This window comes from Adiantum capillus-veneris, chromosome 5 (genome assembly GCF_014529385.1).
Source record: "Adiantum capillus-veneris isolate H3 chromosome 5, ASM1452938v2, whole genome shotgun sequence".
Taxonomy (NCBI): Eukaryota; Viridiplantae; Streptophyta; class Polypodiopsida; order Polypodiales; family Pteridaceae; genus Adiantum; species Adiantum capillus-veneris.
The window spans coordinates 87,563,776-87,572,683 of NC_140935.1; the positions used below are offsets into that span (position 1 = coordinate 87,563,776).

The window sequence follows — 8,908 nt, forward strand, 5'->3', positions numbered from 1 at the left end:
TGCCACCTGTCAGCTGCAATAGATAATAAAATATCAATTCTATAACATACCTCTCCGTTGGAAAGCAACTGTCCTCAGTTGCGAAGATAAAAATCTACAAGCAATACTTGTCAAAAACAGTGATTAGTATGTTGTGTCAAAAACATCACATAATAAAAGAAAAATTTATGAAACTAAACAACATTCGCTTATGCCTGCCGTCATCCACATACTACCTATTCTAGTGTCCCATACCACTAGAATAAGCAGTATATGTCATACCCTGATGAATCAGGATATCATTGGTCACACTCATCATTAATCTCATAATGTCAAGTCTCATCACATAAACACTGCCATAATAATCACCAGATACTAAATCCCAATCCAATTCCAATTCCACAATATAAGTCCAAATCCAAATAACTTTCATTATATACCCGGGTAACAAAATCATACCAGTTACAGTGGTGGCCAGCCACTGCAGCATGATTTTGTGATTGGTGTTGCCTAAATCGGCGAATCTACACCAATATGACGTGCTGCCTAAATCGGCGAATCTGCTCTTATGCTGCCTTAATTGGCAAAACTGCATTTGGTATTGTTTCAAAATCATGAATCTGTAATTTTCAATGTGCTGCCTAAATCGGCGAATCTGCACCAAGATGAGTATCCTACACACTGCCTAAATCGGCAAATCTGTGTGTTGGTGACCAATGGACTAGGCTAGACATAAAAAGGACAAAGAATGTACTACCTGTGTGACACCACATTGAAGTATAGTTGAGTAGCAGAGTACTTGCAAATTGTTGTTCACTAACTCAAAGCACCGCGGCTCATATGAGTAGTTGCATAGCTTAATGGAAAATCCGCTCAATAGAAAGTACATGCAGTGCAAGCACACTGTCGTAGAACTTTAGGGATGCTTAATTTCATATGCCCTAAGAAAATACAAAGAAGGAAAAGATCATTTTGCTTTCAAATTGTCTAATGGTATTATCCCTATTGCAAACTGCTTGACTTTGTGTCCTTAAATATATTCACCAATAAACTTCCAAGCAAGTAGAGAAAGTGATTATTATTGTAGGATTATGATGAGGGATGTCAGTGCAGTATAGGCGGACTGCTACAGCCTGAGGCGTGGAGAGCCCTGCAAAATACCGAAAACAATATACTGCAAGCCATAAAACGGACAAATCTCCATACCTGACGAATCCACGAGCACATAATCAACGCTATACGTGAACAGAGAGAGATAAAGAGCGGGAGAGAGTGACCGAGCGCGTGTAGGCGCACCTCCTAGAGCGGAGTGCTACGCCGGCACAGCGAGAGAGAAGAGAGGAGAGGTGAGAAGAAGAACACAGACACTGGGTGCAATCTCCCCCCGTACAAGAGTGACCATTTCCCTCTTGCACGTATTTGTTTTATAGATTTCTTAAATGGTCAAATTGGTTACAAATTGTCCGGCCGGTCATAATTGGCCAAAGCTCATAAAAGAGCACTTGAATAATAAAATATACATGATATACAAATACATTTGCATAGGCCAAGCTGGGTCTAGTCTTTTCCACCTGTCAGCTGCAATAAATCATAAAATATCATTTCTATAACATACCTCTCCGTTGGAAAGCAATTGTCCTCAGTTGCGAATATAAAAATCTGCAAACAATACTTGTCAAAAACAGTGATTAGTATGTTGTGTCAAAAATATCACATAATAAAAAGAAAAATTTATGAAACTAAACAACATTAGCTTATGCCTGTCGTCATCCACATACTACCTATTCTAGTGTCCCATACCACTAGAATAAGCAGTATATGTCATACCCTGTTGAATCAGGATATCATTGGTCACACTCATCATTAATCTCATAATGTCAAGTCTCATCACATACACACTGTCGTGATAAAATAACCATCAGATACCAAATCCCAATCCAATATCAATTCCACAAGTCCAAATCCAAATCACTTTCATTATGTACCCGGGTAACAAAATCATACCAGTTACAGTGGTGGCCAGCCACTACAGCATGATTTGTGATCGGTGTTGCCTCATCCGACGAGTCTACACCAATAAAGTGTGCTGCCTAAATCGGCAAATCTGCACTAATGTTGCCTAAATCAGCGAATCTGCATTTGGTATTGTTTAAAAATCATGAATCTCTAATTTTCAATGTGCTGCCTAAATCGGCGAATCTGCACCAAGATGAGTATCTACACACTGCCTAGACCGGCGAGTCTGTGTGTGCGTGACCAATGGACTAGGCAAGACATAAAGGAAAAAATATTTACTATGTTGTTGACATCACAATGCAGTATATTAAATCACTTACAAATTGTTGTTCACTATCCTAGAGCACCTTAGATCGCCTGAGTAGCTGCATAGCTTATTGACAAATCATCTCAACGAAATCATCACTGTTTTTGACAAGTATTGTTTGCAGATTTTTATCTTCGCAACTGAGGACAGTTGCTTTCCAACGGAGAGGTATGTTATGGAATTGATATCTTATTATTTATTGCAGCTGTGACAGGAGGAAAATGCTTGACCGAGCTAGGCTATTGCAAAAGGATATCATATTTTATGTACATTTTATTATTCAAGTGCTCTTTATGAGCTAAGGCCATTTATGACCGGCCGGCCAGTTTGTAACCAATTTGACCATTCAAGAAATCTATATAACAAATACGTGCAAGAGGGAAAGGTCACTCTTGCACGGGGGGAGATTGCACCCAGTGCCTGTGTACTTCTTCTTTCCTCTCCCCTCTTCTCTCTCGCCATGCCGGCGTAGCACTCCACTCTAGGAGGTGCGCCTACACGCGTTCTGTCACTCTCTCCTGCTCTCTATCTCTCTTTGTCCGTGTATATTGTCGATTATGTGTCTATGTGGTTGCCAGGTATGTCGATTAGTCTATTCTATGGTTTGTGGTATGCTATGCGGGTATTTTGCAGGGAACTCCATGCTTCCGGCTGTAGCAGTGATATCAGAGCATAGGCTACGGTCGGATGTCTACAGGTAATCATCACAACGACCATAGCTAAGTCTTTTTGTTTTCTTCTTGATATTTATACTTGTATATGAGATGCACAATCATGGCTTGGTTGTTTAGATCTTTTTGTACTAATAATTGCATGTGTAATTATGTTAATTAGTTTTAATCATTTTAACCATATTGTAAATTATATATATAATAGAGAAAATAGATCCTTTAGAGTGAAAGTGCTATCAAACGCACAAAAGGTGGTGAACTTAAATTTTTGTGGCTGCTTCTCGTTGTAAGAAACAATCGCTTGAGAATCTTAATAAACATGTTTTACGAATAGTCAAAAGAGATCTTTGACGTCAAATCATTGAAAAAACTTATCCTGGTGAGAAACTACGCCAGTAAATTATTTGTGGCTCAAGTTTACTGTGTCAAGGGATCAATGTTGGTATGGTCCAAGTAGACGATGTTGACCAAGAAGGATTGCCGTGATGGGTGACGACACTGTGCATACCTGCAATGGCAAGAATAAGTGCCGAGTTTCCTTTTTGCATGTGCATCGCCTTCAAGAAGTGGTGATGAAGGTGCCAAATCAATAGGATGAGAAGCATCCAGATAGTGGATATACTCGTCTGCATGATTGAACTGAGCTTCGAGGCCATATAGCGAGTGTATTGTGACCGAGTGATTGAGTGAGCAATCGCTGCGAGTGAGAACCATTTAGTACTGGAAGAAATCAGTCCTATCCAAAAGGGCAAGCTCAACCATGACTAAATGCGTGTGAGGCTTTTTGATGCATGTACTGAGAAGGTCATTCTGCTTACAGACGAAGCTAAGCTAGTGATAAAGGCATAGCATGACAAACCACTAAGCTAGTGATGCAGCACAGAACCAAGGAGGAGTGCCAGTTACAAGATTAGTTGAGGGCGGCATGCATCAGCCCAGCCTCACACACATTCTTTAAATATATACATATATATAGTGTTCTCAGCTAGTTGTTCCGACAAGCTGCACCTGCATCTCTCTCTCTCTCTCTCTCTCTCTCTCTCTCTCTCTCTCTCTCTCTCTCTCTCTCTCTCTCTCTCTCTCTCTCTCTCTCTCTCTCTCTCTCTCTCTCTCTCTCTCTCTCTCTCTCTCTCTCTCTCTCTCTCTCTCGCACGACGGTGCCAATCTGTTGTAAATCATTGCTACCCGCACCTTTCTGGACGCAACTCCCCACTCTTACCAACTCATGCCGCCATAGCACGCTTTAGCTGCCTTCGTGACCATGAGCTTCGGGACACCCACAGCCATACACCACTTTCAATCCTCCAACTGCCCCCTCCATCCCTTGCGCATGCAGAACAATAGCCTCACTCTCTCCCTCTCCTCGGCTAGTTACCATGCAGCATGCAGCTGTGGCCGTGCGTTAACGAGCAACTCTCGTCACCTCACAGCCACACGTAGGCGCATTCAAACTCTCTCTCTCTCTCTCTCTCTCTCTCTCTCTCTCTCTCTCTCTCTCTCTCTCTCGGTCGCGTCCTCAGCCTGTAACCTCTCTCTGTCTCGGTTGTTGGACACACCCGCACCCCACGTTACTCTCTCCCTCCTCAGTTGCTGGATGCCAACACTGGGCTGTGCATCACCCCGCCGTCATCCAAACTGAGGTCTGCACCCTGCTTTGCTCATGGCACCCACAACCACACACCCACAAAGGGCATGCAGGCGGCTAGTTGCCATTTTTTTTTGTCTCTCACACACTCTCTCTTTTGCTGCGGCCGCCACACGCTTTCAGCTCTTGACCCCTTCTGCCAGCTTTTCCTTTGACATTCACCAGTTCTCCCTCTCTCTCTCTCTCTCATGTGTTCGCATGGAGCCATCCATCTTTCTTCCTCTCATCTTCAACCATCCCCCGCCCCACTTCTCATCACTCGGTGGCCGCATGCAGTCTCCAACCACTCCATTGCGGCTGTGATCATCTGCCAACCCACCTTTATCGTCTCGCTTCTCTCCCTCACTTGATGCAACCACTCTCTCTCTCTCTGAACGAATCAGCCAGATCCACACGAGCTCTCTGCTCTCCTTGTTGGCAACAAGGAATGGGCAGCACCACCTTTGCTAGTTCCTACCATCGAAAAACAGACGAACTCCTTACAATATTGTTATCACTGTGGCAGCAAGCCTTCCATGGTGCGCTGATCAGCTATAAGATCAAGGCTGCGTAAGTACGTGTGACCACCAGAGACGTAGCACCAAGCCAGTGCACCTCAGATTCGCACGCCTCGTCCACTAGCAACTAGTGCTCATTCGACAGCTCCGACAGTAAAACCATGGCTTGGACCACTCTCTATTATTGCAAAATGCATGTCTTGGTGCTCCAAGGGTTTCTTGTACATGCAGCAGTGTGGGCTCCAAAGCTCGATCTAATTTTTTCTTTGAGAAGCCCTTTGTTGTTGAGCTTGCTCTCGAAGAACTTTTACAAGTTACCCAAGCTTCTGAATCCTTTTGGGTTCCTCATCCTTCCTATTCCACCACAGGTGATCCTCTCGAATGTATTGATCATGATGTTTATGTCCAGCGGTTTCCTTGCGGCAATTGGCCCTACACCTACAGGGCTACACTCCGAAAGTACTTGCCACACTGGCCTTGTCATCATGAATTCTCCCTCCCTTGTTGAGACCCTATGGATGTGGAACGCTGGGTAGAAATGTTCCCTTCCATTATCTCTCGAGTTCACCCTGTTGAGATCTTTTCTACTTATGGCGCCATTCAGCTGATGTACTCAGAGTTTCAGCTGCATACCCAATTGGTTCCCACTTGGGAAAACTACTTCTTGAGATATTCGAAGCGCGTAGGCCATCTATGGGTTGTTGCAGATGTTTCGATCGATAGTCTACGTGGGAACCCGCCCACGATGCAGAAAGCGCCCTTCTGGCTGTGTTATTGAGGAGATGCCCAATGGATATTCCAAGGTCACGTGGGTAGAGCATGTGGAAGCTGATTCTAGAGGGGCTCACAATTTGTACCAATCGTTTGTTAACTGCAGTATGGGATTTGGTGCTCAACAGTGGCTATGCACATTGCAAAGACAGTGTGAGAGAATTGGAAGTATCTTAGCAAATAATGTACCAACTGGAGATATCAATGGCCATGTGTGGAATACACTAGTCATAACTGCTTCACTTATTTAAGAATGTGTTCATTGACTAACAATCGAGGTATTTCTATAAGCACTCTGAAACCTATTGCTAACAATTTCGTGCAACTACTTCTTGCGTAATCAAAACAATACCGCTCACAAAAGAAAAATCTCATTCTATCAGCAGTATTGGTCAGTGTTTCATTAAAATTGAATGATTTTTGAAACTGGCTAAGCAAAACCAAGGGTGTTTGATGTTGACGCTTCTGCATTTTCCTACGATGTCCCATCTTTTCCCCTATTCTCTAAATTTACACCGTGTCTCACAAAATATTGAACGACATTATTGGTTTGTCCAAGCTAATATATATTCTTTGTAAAATCATCTACAAATGCACCCACATTCACTACTCTACACTACAAGAGGTTCTTCATATTAGCGACGCTCACACAGCGACGCTCAAAAATTTTTTTCCCGGCGTCGCTATGAGCGTCGCTATAAGCGTCGCTATGAGTGTCGCAAATTTATTTGTAAATTTGCGACGCTCATAGCGACGCTTATAGCGACGCTCATAGCGACGCCGACTGGGGTAAAAAAAATAACCGAGCGCGCCCAAAAACTCAGATCTCAGATCTGAGTTTTTCGACGCCCTCAAGCAAAGAGCAGGTAACGCTCTCCCTCACTCTCTCTCTTTCTCTCTCTTTTTCTTCTCCACACACACACACACACACACACACACACACACACACACACACACACACACACACACACACACGAGGAGAGGAAGGAGAGCCAGGTATGCTCCTTCCCTCTCCTCATTCTCATGTTCCCTTCCCCTCTTTCTCTCTCCCTCTCTTTCTCTCTCACACACACACATACACACACACACACAGTGTTTTGTGAGAGAGAGAGAGAGAGAGTACAAACAAAAACAAAAACGCACACACACATACATAAACAAAGAATGCACACACATTGAGAGAGAAAAAGAGAGAGAGAGCATGCATAAACAAAAAACGCACGCATTGAGAGAGGAAAAGAGAGAGAGAACATGCATAAACAAAAAACGCACACATTGAGAGAGGAAAAGAGAGAGAAAACATGCATACGATCCAAAAAAACGCACACACATTGAAAGAGAAAGAGAGAGAAACTAATTTAACGTCGTAGGAAACTAATTAAAATTAAAAGACCTAAAGATCTAACCGACGAGGAGTTGAACTGAAGACCTATTATTCAAGAGGGAAATGGCATAATCAATCTATCATACTTGGCATGGGTGATAGAAAGGTTATACCGATTATCTCTTTTTATTGGCACACACATCCACACACGCGTACACACACAAGAAGAAGAGAGTTATAACGTCGTAGGAAACTATCTTAAAAGACGTTAAAGATTAGGTTATATGTAGACTTACATTAAATTAGATTTAGGTTTATTTTTAACTAGATTTACGTTTATTTAAGCTAGATTTAGATTTACGTTATATTAGATTAGATTTAGGTCTCCATAGACTGCGATGCCTGCATGAAGCGGGTGAAGAAAGCCCTCAATGGAATATAGGGTATTGCTGTCTTCACTCATGGTGGGCTCCGTCGATCCAAAAGTACTGGTGAAATGTCTTCAGAAGATAGGGAAGAAGGTGGATCTTCAGGGCGGCAAGAGTCACTACATCCCCGACACAATGACCATCTAGACAACCTCTAGTCATTAGACTTACGTTAAATTAGATTTAGCTTTATTGTTAGTTAGATTTACGTTTATTTAGATTTACGCTTATTTACATTAGATCGAGTCCACGCAAGAATTACTTACGGTTTAGGGTTTAGAGTTAGACGAACAGTGAAAAGATCTACTGTGAAAAGATGTTAAGATGAAGTGAAGTGCTACAGCTAGAGAAGAGGCAAAGGGATTTTGTCCACTACATGCAGTATCATGTAGACGTGGGTGTGTAGATTTCTTGTACCCACAAATATAGGTATTGACCAATAAAGACGAGATTATAACCCGGTGGTTCTGATCTCCGTGCACCTCTAGACCGAGGTGTGCGGGGATTGGACATGACTAGAGAATGTGAGATAAAGAGAGAGAGAGAGAGAGAGAGAGAGAGAGAGAGAGAGAGAGAGAGAGAGAGAGAGAGAGATAAGACGAAGAATGCCAATAGAATATTAAATTTGTTGTCCAGGTTATAAGTTTTTTATCCTCATTATGAGTAGCGACGAGGATGTGGGACCGTCCAATCGTAACACCTATCTCTCAACGAGGGTCTTATGTCCTTGTAATCAATGCAAGCATGCTGTGCGACGGACAAGACGTGTTTCTTTGCAGCACGTTCGCGAATTTGGCGAGTTCGATCCATCTATTATAGATCGAGTTGTTGCCAATTATAATTCGTCGGACTCTGACGCTGGCCAACAAGCAGCAATCTTGCAACCCAATAGACGTGTTCGCAGGCGCTTTGGTCAAGCAGCATATGTGAGGCCACAAGATGTAGCCTCTGACAGCTCGGGGGATGATCATGCAGAGCACATTCCCAACGAGGCAATGTCTGAGCCCGAGATTGATGAAATGATCGAGACGATCATGGATTCAGAAAGGCTTATCTATGATGATATGAAAAGTGAAGCCGATACGTCATTGTATAATGGAGCACGTATGTCTAGATTGAAAGCACTCCTGGTTCTTCTCAACATGCAGGCAAAGTTTGGATGGAGTGACACTAGCGTCACAGCGCTTTTCAGGTGATCTATTACAATTAGTTTACTTTAATAGAACTCTAAATGTATAATGATCTGATAGATTTTTACACGACTGTATCA

At 42.8% G+C, this 8,908-nt stretch overlaps 1 pseudogene; it reads left to right on the plus strand.

The window, feature by feature from the left end:
* The first annotated feature begins 5,276 nt into the window (after positions 1–5,276).
* LOC147457685 (homeobox-leucine zipper protein HDG2 pseudogene) lies at positions 5,277–6,137 on the plus strand (annotated as a pseudogene).
* The last annotated feature ends 2,771 nt before the right edge of the window (positions 6,138–8,908 follow it).